Source organism: Meleagris gallopavo, chromosome 2 (assembly GCF_905368555.1).
Source record: "Meleagris gallopavo chromosome 2, MGAL_WU_HG_1.1, whole genome shotgun sequence".
NCBI classification, from domain to species: domain Eukaryota; kingdom Metazoa; phylum Chordata; class Aves; order Galliformes; family Phasianidae; genus Meleagris; species Meleagris gallopavo.
Window position 1 is genome coordinate 43,046,542 of NC_139405.1, and position 12,890 is coordinate 43,059,431.

Sequence of the window (12,890 nt, forward strand, 5' to 3'; positions counted from 1 at the left end):
TTCTTGCTGCTCTCTGCAATTGAAAATTTGTGGGTTTTTTTCCATCTGCAATATTGTAAGTCATTCTGGTAATGGGGAAGAGTAGATAGGAAAAAAAAAAGTGAGAGACAAGGTAATGTGTCTAGAAAGACAAATTAATGATGATCTAAATAAAAAATATCAGAAGAAAAAAGAAAGACAGACACTAGTGACAAAAGCAAAGCTGGGGTTTGCATTTTTGTGCCTGTAGCTTGTGATTCTGACATATAACTAAGCAGCCTCTTGTGGCAGCTTTGTTTGAGTATGACAAACAGCCTTTCTTACAGACACAAAATAATAAAATATCCAGCTCCTAAAACTCAGCATCTCTTCACAGTGCTTACAGTAGTGCTTAGACTTCTGAGGCTAGTTGGGGACCACTGGCATTGGACACTGTTGGCAGACGGACCAGCACTGTGATCTACCTAGCAATGCTTCAGTTGAGGTTGAGGAGACCAAGTTAGAAGTGAGAAAGGACTTCAGGTACATGGATCATGCTGACAATAATGCCAGTTTTAAGTAAGGTTTTACATGTAGGTGGACCCTGGCACGCTCCACTTGCCTGGTCATGGTTCTAGGGGTAGCAGGGCTGTGCTCAGTGCAAGCTTACTGCTGCAAAGTCTCCCTACTATTTTTTAATAGGGCTGCAAGGGCAGTCAAGGCCCAAAGGGCTTTAAATATCAGCTCCCTGGTTTCCTTTGGCTCTCTGTTTTTGAAACAACTACAGGTGCTGCAATAGCAGCCAGGTGTTTTCTAGCAAACCCAGAGTCCTGTTCATGCCTGATGACTGATTTTGGTTGCAGCTTGTGTCTGTGACTCACAGACAGGAGTAGGAGACAAGGATGTAAGTCTCACTTGGGATACAAACCTTCTGTGACAGACTGGCATCCTAGGTGGAAATCATGTCCTCTCACCATAAATGATTACACTTTACATTCAAGCTGGTTACTTCTGGAAGACAAAAATAAGGAGAAATTGACACTTCAAGAGAGCAGTGCACTAGACCTACTTTATTCGTATCTTAGGGTGAGATAAGTAACCCCCAAGAGGGAACTGCTTCTTTCTATTGACTGGAAAGAGAGCCCCAGTGTGGCCACATTTGTAGTGGGTATAGATAGCTATGTTTAGCCAAATAATAGGAATAATACTGAGAAGTCATTATCAATGAAAATTGAATTTGATTTTAAAATGTTTTTTTGATTAATTTTGATTGTAATCATGTCTCTTCAGATGTACCTCTACTTATATCACACACAAAAAGTGTTAGGCAATATTACGCGTATTTTCAGTTAATGTTTTAAGTAGGAGGTTTTAATTTTGTCAAAAAAAAAAAAAAATGTATTTGCTGAAAAGCAAATTTTAAAATGTTCCTTGTCCTGATACATGGGAACTGTGGTGAAATCTTTTCTGTAATGTAATGCATTAAGGAATGAGTTTTGCTATTTGCTTTGGTGGGATCAGGAGACGTTATTGTGTCTCATTCATTATTATATTAAAATCTTGCTCATTAAACACATCAAATTGAAAATGTTCTATATTTTTAAGATTCTAGCCTTATTGTTTCTAATTTTTGCAATTTTAAATCAGTCACAGTTCCTTGTTCTCACACTCTTGGTCTAAACATGACATTAAATTGTTATTTACAAGTCAAAAAATGTGTCATAAAAATTAATGCAAGTCTGGGGCTGTGCTGATGTTGACTTACATTACTCTGGAAGAGTATGCATGCTAATTATGATAACTCATCTTCAGAAAAAGATAACTGTCTGAAACTTTGCAACTCCAAATTTATTTCTTCAGTCCATTTTAGTATATTTGCCAAATGCACAAACAAAACTAATCTCCTGAATTACACAGGTAGATGTGAGAGAATGTTTTTTCTCTTTCCTCCTTCCATAGGCATGCACCCAAAAGCACAAACACATATGCACATTCATCAAAGGGCAATACACACATATATGCACATGCATTAGTGCAAATTTCATCAAACATTTCAGTATTAGTGTTGGCCTTCATAGCTCAAAGTTATTGTTTTTATGTAAGGAGATTAGGACTTTGACAGCCTTTCTAGAACGTATGGAGAATGCAAAGTATAATAAATTATGCTTAAGGCTAGAAACCATATAAAAGTATGAGTAGATAATTACTATGTATGTCATATGGTTGCAAATGCAACACAGCAAGAGATGTCAACAGAGCCCACTACATGGGATTATAGTTATGTCTGAGAACAAAATTGGAAATTCAGACCTCAAAACAAAAAAATACATAAACATTTGGAAGTTGTGAGGAGTTTTAAAATTTTTCTAGTTGGAAGAATCTTCCTATAATACTTTCCCATAGCAGAGCTGCAGCTCTATTCTGCCTCTGGATTGAATACAGAGACCTGATTTCCCAACCCAGTTGAGCAGCAGCATTAAATGACAACCTCCTTCAGGGTCCTCTAAATCTGTTCATAGCTTCCGTTAATCAGGAAACTTCAAGGTGGATGGAAGCAGAAGCTTGTATAGCATAGGGAACAGGGCACAAAGAGTTGTGTGTCCTTCAAGCAGTCAAAGTATCAGCTCCATCATGCTACCCTGTACACAGAGGATGATCTCACCCACAGTTCACCAAGATGGCAGGAAAGGCAACAGAGCAGGAGCACTTTGGGCTACACACAGACCAGTGCTGTAGGGCAGCCCCATACTTCATTCAGAGATGACTGCAGCTGATCTTAAATCTCATTTCACTTTGTGAAGTTTGCAGAGTCCATTTGTCAGACCTGTAGGCACTTGGGCTCCAACAAAATGGTGACTTCATCTTGCTCAGCTAAAGGTTTCTTGTTTTATTTAAAATAGATGTGAGGTTCTACTGTAATCCGATTTCTTGCAGAGGTGAGATGAATGTCTATTTAAGTAAAGAACATCACTCAACAATTGCGTTAGTACACTAAGAAATGAAATTAATATTCATTGGTATCTATGCAGTGCAATGCACTTGAGGGCAGAGTGGGCCAAGTCTTCTTATGTGGGAAGGCAGTACAGAAACTCTTCAAATAATTTTTGAAATAAACCACTATTGTGTGACTTTTTGAGGATGACTAATATCAAGGATGGATGGTTGTCAGAGAGAGAGAGAGACACATTTGCTTTTTCATTTTTGGCAAATATACAACTGACAGTAGTGCCATTTTAGGGTGGTGTTCTGTTGGTTTTCTCCTCCCCCTCACCCTCTCCCCCCCCCCTTCAGTGTATAAAACTTATTTGTTGCAAATGTGGAAGCTATTTCCAGTCTCTGATCTCCTTTACACATACAGTAAAATATACTGAGTTTCCAAACAGGAGAAATATTGAGTATTCTAAAAATGAACTCTACATTATTTTGAAAAATCCAGAGGTCTGCAGCTTTACTGAGATATGTGTACTGTTTCTGGCAGGTCCTATAGTACAGTGCCTTGTTCAAAATTACAAGCACCTTATAAACAGTATCAAAGGGATAAATAATTTTTCTGTTCAAAAGATTACTCTTATATTGAAAATATTTTCAGCTCCCAATAGATATAGAAACTGAGGCTAATTGAACTAAACAGCTTTTAACCCACACTCAAAAACTAACAGCGTAAAACATAACCCATTTTTGTTTTGCCTCCTAAAGCTGTTGGCACACTGCATTGTCCTTTTTTACAGTGCAGCCTCATGTGGCCACAGCCCACATGCTTCTCTGGTTCAGACTCTGCAATCAGAATTTCAGCAAAAAGTACATCTTCTATATGTGCTGGTGCTCATGTGGCTGAGTGCCTAGGTCCCAAGCCTATACCAGTATGTAATAATGGTGGATTTCTACAAACAGTGCTCCAGAGTATACAGGTGGTTATTCACAGATGCACCATTTGAGGTAACTATGGATGGCAGAAGTGTCTGTAAGTACCAGCCAGTGAGCTACAAACTGATGTACACATAGTATAGACTAGGAGGGACCAACAGGTGATATAAATTTCTCATACAGCTTTGAAATAGCTATTACTACATTAGATACTACCTCCTTAAGGCAAGTAGGATTTTAATCTACATCCAATTTAGCATATATAAATCTACAAGTATTAAGGAACAAAAAGTTATAAATGTTGCTTTCCCAGCTCCTGTGGATATAATGCCAAAAGAATATAAACAACATGAGCAGAAAATGTGAACCTGTTGTTTTCTGCTTGTGTTTTTTGTCTGCTTTTGTCTTGCCTTTTTTTTTCCCCCCCCTCCAGTACAAACGCGGCTCACTGTTTCTGGCCTCTCAGCAGGCAGCTTTTTGATGGCTACAAGTTAAATTTTGTGTCCCCCTGAAGTAAGAAGGCAATTTCATTGCAGTTGTGCCTTGTGCAGGTAGGGCGACTGTAAAAATTGTCATTCGTTCATGTTAGTCACAGAAGTTATAACTACGTTACTGTAACAGAGGCAGATTACTGATATTTTGGGTAATGTTATCTCCTGTTCATATTTATTGCAAATATCAGATCAGGTTTTATTGGGATCACATAGACATTTGCTAATAACATGCAGAAGAATTTCCCTTCTGGGTGATTCTGGGTTTGGATCAACTTGAATTTCTCTTTTAGTTTTTCTTTATGTTGGATCTTATTAAATACTTCTCTGCAATTATAACAGATCTTGCTCTAGCATATTAATTATTATCTTTTCCACATTGAACTTTTCAATATTTTTGTACTTCTTCGTAGAGTTTAGTATCTTTCCTTTCCTAAAGGTGGGTTACAGCTATGCTTCTCTCTTTTTTTTTTTTTCCCCATGCTGACAAGCAAAGACCGGAATTTGGATTTGTCCAAATTCATCCAGATTCTCTTACTTCATTAGCATGAAGAAGATCTGAATGAGAACCCAGTACAACTGCTACGTCAAGCTGAAAGGGACCTCCTTCACACATTCATGCACAGTCAAACTCAAAATGGAGAACAGTTTAAAATGGAAATTAGGATTATGATAACCTTTGGACACAGTTCATGTGTGATGCAACATGTTTCATGGCAGTTTCTGGACAAAGACAGCAAGGCAAAGCTGTTCCAAGTCACGACACCTAACATTTCTTACAAGCAGTTCTACTTTAGTACAGCAGTACTCCTACACTTCTGTTTCGACATGCTGGAGTATGTGAAACTGATGTAGGAATTGGGAATGTCACCCGACATTAACGTAAGGAAAAAGTTAAGCTCTCTCAGCTTCCAGCACATGTTTTTTAAGACATTTTAATCCTCTCCCTTTCATGTATGGATTTACTCAGGAGGTTAAGGGAGCATTAACACTGGCCAGCCCAGCAAGGGCTGGTGTTGTTAGTTGCTGTGATTACTTTCATGTACATACTACATATATATATATACTTTTCTCTTTCAAAGAAATTTTCATTATCCAATTTCTTTAACAATATTTGAAGATTACAAATTACCCCTCATCTAAATACAATCAGTTCAAAACCCCAGTAAGAGCTCTCACTGTTTCTAGCTTGCATGAAGGTGCTAGGGGGAAGAAAGGACACTTTCCCATCATTGTCTTAATTCCTATTGCATGGACCAAAGCCACAATAGAGAAACTGTTTCAAGCTGGTATAGCAATTATTGCACATCATTCTATGAGAACTAGAGAGGGAAAAGGCCATGATTAGGCAAGCTCTTGATGTAGATCAACAAAACAGATAAAACTAAACTGAGTGGGCTGGCACCATCTCACACACGATAAGGCAAGGATGTTTACTCTGCCTGTGGTTGAGACAGTGTAATACTCTCACTAAATCTCTTATAAAGTCACTCAAGGCTGCACAGATTGATAAAGCTAAGTATTCCTGTATATCTAAGCAAGCTCATTTTTTCAGTGTCATTTTATAGCTACAAGTAGGAAGGTAGACAGATGTGATATGTTTTGCATGAGGCACAAAAAGATAGCAAAGAGCCTGAGTATATCTCCCATTCGGGCATTCTTCTCTGTCTTCTTAAGGATGAGCCTGCTGGCCTTATAGAGAAAAGAAATTTCAGAGGCCTTCTGGACATAGTGGATCTCATGTTATATGGAAATGGAAAAAAATAAGACAACCCATTTACACTCAATTGATCAAGTCAGAAAGGTAGGATCTCCTGTTAAGTACTTTAATGCAACAGAAGCTGAAATGATGGCCAGAGTACAGTGACACTAGAGAAAATGGCACATCACCTAACATTAATGACATAATAACACAAAGCTGGTAATATAAAAATTGCTATTGGTGGTCAAAGTTGAGTACAGTCAGGATGGCATAGCACTCTGAACTTCAAATATCTATTTGACAAATCTATCTCAAGTTAAATAGTCTAGCCCTCCTGGGATAGACTAAGCTGGAAAAACTTCAGTTTGCTGCTATTTTGCTCTGCACTACTTAGCCTCATAAAGTAACTTCAGAGACAGTCAGTTTCTAGCATATGAGGACAAGATGTCATGAGGTGCATAGTAGAAGAGTAAACCCAAGCTTTGATTATTTTCCAGAAATGGCAAAAGAGGGAATGAGGGAAAAGGAAGGAAGGGGAGTAAAAATACAGATATATACCACTGTAAGCAGAAGTAAAAGATACTACTTCTCACAGAATAATTGGGATCAGTTGAAACCTCCCAGATCCTCCTCTAGACAACAGGAATTACCCTCCCCCTCACTCAGCCATGGAAACTAGCTACCAGCCCTGCTTAGTCACACAGAGGCTAAAAGCTTCTCTTTGATCGTTATGTTCACGCACAGCCAGGGTTACCTCACCTTCTGTATTTCTGCTGGCCGCTTCCATATGATATCATCTCCACAGCAAACTTGGTGAGAGCGAAGCTCGTCTGCTCCCCAAAAACCCAGTTCTTAGCATTCAGCTTGGAGAAAAAGCTGCCTTAGTAGATCCCTGGCCACTTATTGGGTTGCTATGGCTGCCAACTGGGGGTCCAGCTTCACTCCTTGCTCATCTCTCACAAGAGGACCACTGAAATCCCTTCTTCACTCAAAGACAATCACCAGTAAGAACATGCATGCTTTTTCTTTCTGACTTTTAACTGTGAGCTCTTGTCTCCTGCTCAGGATTATTTATACACACTGGCACATCAGAAAAGTGACTGGCTACATTAAGTACTGTGCTTTCATTTTAGCGGTTTGTGCAGCGTCCAAAAAACATGAGTAAAGGACATTAAAAATACACTGGAAATTGACTTTACATTTATGTTGATGCACAGCACAGTTGCCAAGAAAAGAGCAGTTTGGCTGAAGGATCTGGCAAAATCCACTTAGTGGGTCTTCCTTGGTGAGAGCCCACACAGCATACTGCTTTCATACGGTGCTCCCTTAATCACTGCGAAGAGGCTTCAGAGAGATTAATAACAACCAGAGCAGTGTTACACCCACGCAGAGTGACTCAGACACACCAGCGAGACCCAGTAGAGCCATTACCTGTGTGGGCCACACAGACATATGCCAATACATAGCCCAATAAAGTTGTCTTTCCTGCAGCATGAATGATAATCTCAGAGGACAGTGATGACAGGGCCTGTCAGGCAGGCCCCTACACTGAGGTGCAGCCCAATAGATAATAGCATCTTGCTGCAGCCACATCGAAACCTTGCTCTTTTCTCTACTTTCAAATATTGGTGTTGTTGATTGAAACTCAGTAATATGTAGACGTAGTGTCACACTATGCTGCATCTAATGAGGATCCTGAGAGTAATGAGCAACCATTTGCAGTAAAGGGATTTCTGGCAGCCTTTCCCAAACACATTGCTGAAGCAGTAGATGCAATGTGGGCAGGAGGTGATGGGGCGGTGCTGAAAGAATTGTGAGCAATTACCACCACTACCCAAAGTAAATTCAGGATTGTGGATAGCTCTGGAGCTGCTGACACTATGGTAGCTGGGTAGACACCTAGCATTAGCTATCAATGTTTTTTTGTTCTTTAGGCCTTTAGCTCATATTTTATGTTTTTATGCCATTCCATTTCCTGTTTCTGACGTAAAAGAGGAGCAATTGTCATTTCATTAACCTGTCTAGGAAGGGGGTCTGCACAGGAACACAGTGGCCAAGAGTGTTTAGTGAAATACAGATTAGCAGGGAATAATAAGGCAGTGGCTATTACAGAGCAAGTAGCATGCAGCAATCAGAGTTGACTAATTGTGGATTGCCTCCTGCTCCTAGCTCATTTGATGGCAAAACTCCTATTGATTTCAGTGGCACAGGATCAAGTTTGATGTGACCAGTGGACTGCAGAAGTCTTGGACAAGCATGCACAGCAGAAGTGAGCCAATTGTAACATTAGCTACAGAAATAAAAGCTTTCCAACAAGACAACTAGAGCTAAATCAGGGACAATTAAATGAAGTGCTTGAGCTCTTCTTCCTACCTGCAATGCAGGAAAATGCCAGGCTCTGAACAAATTAATTTTGTGGCCAAAACCAAGTACAGCAAGAACGCACTTCAGAGAGGAAGATAAAAGCACAAGAAATTTCTCCTTTTCTATCCCCTCGAGGCTTCTTCCTGTGCAAAAGGGGCACAGACTTGAATTCAGTGAGACAGCATCCATGCTGGCTGGCTTACTGAGTTTTCTTTGCATGTTATTTAACAACAAACACACTGTGTGACCTGAAGTCACGCAGTTGGGAATTGGACTAAGACATGCTGTTTATGTTTTTGTCCTTTTTTTCCCCCCCCCACTACATGCAGGAAAGGACAAATACTTTCAATTGTCACAGTAATGCTCAGAACAGAAGTTGCAACATCAAACTCACGTTATCAAAGGAAGCCACATCACCAGATTTGTGCTATCCATTCCTAAATTGTACCAGTAGTAATTTATAAGCAGAGATAACAACATAACTATGCATAAGCTGAATAAGGTCAGAGAAAAATGCTTAAAATGTTTATACATTACGGAAGGGGGCAAGGACATGGCAAGGGAAACAGAAAACTGGCTGTGAGTCCAAATATTAGAGGAATAATCAAATAATACAATGGGACAGCTGGTGGGATTGGGGCATGCAAAGCAGAAAGCATGCACTGTTCAGAGAAGCTATGAATAAATGCAAGGACAGCGTGATATAATAATGACATGGCAGTTTAATGATAACATGAATTCAGAACAAGGTTATCTTACCAGTCACTGCTGAAAAAGATGAAAAACAATCTTCACTAAAATGGTTGTAGGGAGACTTTTTTTCCCCAGTACTAGCTGCTCTCATTTGTACCATCAGTTTTTTTTATTTAAGTAAAAACTCTCTGGTAAACGCCAGGAAAAATAAGTTTTAAGCATCTACGTTATGGGAACATGGGTATTACACAGATGTGTAGCTGAAAGTAGACTTGAATAAGTTTCCATAAAGAAAAGCATCCAGTCAATTATTTCCTGTCTTCAAGTTTCCTTGAACAGTTTATGAAGTTACTTACCTAATTCTTCTTTTTCGCTTACTATATAATAATAATTTCCAAAACCAACAGTTTTGCTACTGCAGGTTCTTTGTGAACAGCTTATTGAAGGTTTACAACAACAAATATAAAAATAAAAAGTCTTTTGATTTGTTAGTCACATGGTATTTCTTGCCTCTTCAGCTAATTGGAGCAGTGTTGTTATTCTAGTTGTTGAATTGTTGGTTATTTTGTTTGTTTTTTTGAGGATATTAATCACATCCATAATCTAATTATCACTGCAAGTCACTGTAGCATTTCCTTATTTTTTCTTTTTGTAATTTATCTCTGTGCATAGAAAGCAATAGAGGGCAGTTTCCAGGTAGCCCCCTTTCTTCCACACCTAGAAAAGATGAACTGAAGATTTCAGTATCCAAGCCTATGTACGCCTCTACCTTTTCCCCCCTCCACCAGAGGAGGGTGAATACCCCCATATGACAGCATTGACTGAGGAGCGACAGAGGACTCTGTACCAGTGCAAACCTCTGACAACTGGAGGTAGAGCAGAGCAGGAAACAAGAAAGGGAAACACATCTGTGCCCTGCTTGGCCCCCGATTTCTGTAACCAAAAAGAGAGGTACACACATTCTGTTGTCTTGTCCTTCCCATCCTTCTGCCTTTGAGAGTTGTCAGTGCATATTCATCTGTAGCAAAGACTGTAATGGGAATTAATGCTTAGGAAAGCCTATATGCAGTAGCTGAGTTCAGGAAGTCAGGGATTGCCTTCTGTTTAACCCTGTGGAGTAAGACAGAATTTAAATGCTCACTTAGGTTCCTACTTCCAGCCTCCTCCAAGCCAGCTTGGAGCTGGCTATGACTAATCAAGAAAATAAATGTGTCAACATTGACCCTAGAGAGACCTTAATTTCTATTTTTTCTATGTGGAGCTGTAACTAAATGGTGGTAGTGCTATAGTTCTAAGAAGTCCAATATGCCCTACTTTATACAACCCATATGCAAATTTTGCCCCTGGCACTCCTAGAAGGTAGCTGCTGTGACTCACAGCACAAACGTTGAATATGCTTCCCTTCCCCCTCCAGTTATAACCCAATATAACCCTGGTTGGGGTATTAGCACCTCAAAAAAATACTACTTATCCTGCCATAGTTTTGTCCAGCATCTTCTGCCCTTGTCTTCCCTTGCCATAACCATTCTTTCCACTTTGTGAAGAGATTGACTACTTCTGCCTACAGCAATGCTAGTCCTTACCAAAGCTGTATGCACTGCAGCATCAGGAATCTGCATAAAGGAAGCTTCCAGGACAGCATCATGAATGAGAACACGCAGTCAGAATGGGTTATAGCAGCAAGCACTGTGACTAAGGAAGCAAGAGGCAAAGCACCAAACTGATGATTCACATCTGTTACCCTAGTTGAGCGTTTAACTCAGTGAATGGGGCAGCTGAGCTGAGGAAGCAGAATAACCTATAGAAGCCTATAACCTGCCTTAAAAAAAAAAAAAGCACTACAAGATGCAAGCACCAGGCTTTTCAGCCTGCACCAGGTCCATATTCCAGTGAATAAATTATGATGTTAGAATTTAAGTTCAGCTCCCAGTTTGCTCAAGACAGTGCCAGTCTGTGTCTGAAACATGCTTGAGGGGACAGCAAGCCACAAGATGGTGCACTGAGCAATCAGTGACAGTCAGTGCTGCTTTCATGCTCAGTCACCCTAAGCAAGGCCAACAGTACAGCATTCATTCACAGGGAAGAGATCAAAACAGCAAAATATTCCAGAAGTACATGTCTCTTAGCTGTGGCTCAGAAGTGTATGTTTCTTAGGTATTTATTTTTGTGATTTATTTTTATTTATATTTTCCTTTGAATCATGGTATCATAGAATGATTTGAGTCAGAAAGGGCCTACAAAGAGCATCTAGTCAAACCTACCTTGCAATAAAAGGCTCAGACTTCTTCCTACAAACTAGCGAGCCCAGGTTTTTGTGGATGTGACACACATCTTATGAAGTAGAGGTGTTAAGGAAATAGCATAGGGCAGTCCAAATTCTCCAATATGTTTATGATTCTTCATTTGCCTCTTCTCTGCCTGTTGTGATAAAAAAGGTTCTTCAACTCCTTTGACTCAAGTATTTGCTTTTTTTTTTATAACCTACATAACTTTTTGTTTTAAGGAGAGAATATTACTTCACTGTGCTTAGTTTTTGAGGACATCTTTGTAAAAGAAGGTAGAGTTGAACTCACACAAAGCAGAACTGAGATCTCAATGAATGTGAGGGCATCAGCTGGGCTTCTTAATTGTGAAAGCCCAGAACAGTAGAGGAATCTTAAGTTCTTAGTTAGGTCAATCCAGGCCTATCAGCAACAACCTGCTTGAGAGTGTTAGCAAGCCAATAGAAGAGTCACCTAACAAGTCAATGTTCCTAAATATTTTAACGCACTGCCAGACATTACTGAGGCCAATCATCTGTTATCTGAAGTACAGCATCTAAAGAGACCGGCAGCCCCTCAAGAGCACACAGCCATGCAGAACTACATCATTCCACAGAGGCCACAATTTTAGTCAATTGGGTGCTACTCCTGTGGCATTAGAGCATGCTTTCTGTCATACAGTCACTGATACAATAATAATATCATTACATTGGGTTTATACATTGAGATCTTTGGGCAAATTTGTCCATCACTTCTGCTGGCGTCACTATTAGGAGTGACTTGAGCTATTACAGCACCAAAGCTGACTGCAAATTTCAGAACCACAGAAGAAATGTGTCCTTGCTATTGTCACAGGAACAATTTCTACCTCTTTCTGCCACATGTACTGCTTTTCAAAAGAAATATTAGTAGGCTCAGGAAAAATAATTTCACTTTATCTTTCTTGTGACAGAATAGTAATTCTAAGAAAATAGTGTTTACATATAACCTTAGCAACTTGTAAAAGGACCTTAAAGAAGCCAGCAAACTACCTTCATGAATGTATTGAAATTTTGTTGTACATTTCAAGTGTAAATCATAAGAACATCCCAAATTGATAAAAAACACATTTGTCAGGCACTTTCAAGCTTGTATTCTTTTTAGTCTAACAGTCTGCTAATCACTAACTTGGGGACCCTAACTTTTAGGGACAGAATTTGCTATTTTGGTCTATTTCCCCTGTTGAAAGATATTTCTGAAGCAGCTATACTTAGAAGCATTTATGGGAGAGAAAGAGGGAGCAAATTACCAATAGAGGAGTGACTCACCACAGTACTAATTGCCAACAAAAAGTGCCTTTTGCTTTGCAGATTAATGAGTAAGCTGTAGAACAAAAATCCTATAAACTTGAGAACTAGGCACTGTACAGTATCCTTCAGTATTTAATCCATACAGGATGGGTGCATGACCAATAACGAGTGACAGACAGAATTCTGAAACTAATCCTTTCCAGGTGTGTATCTCTGTATCATTTGCTTGCCCAATTTCCCATTGCTCTCTTTCTTTATCAACCCTGCA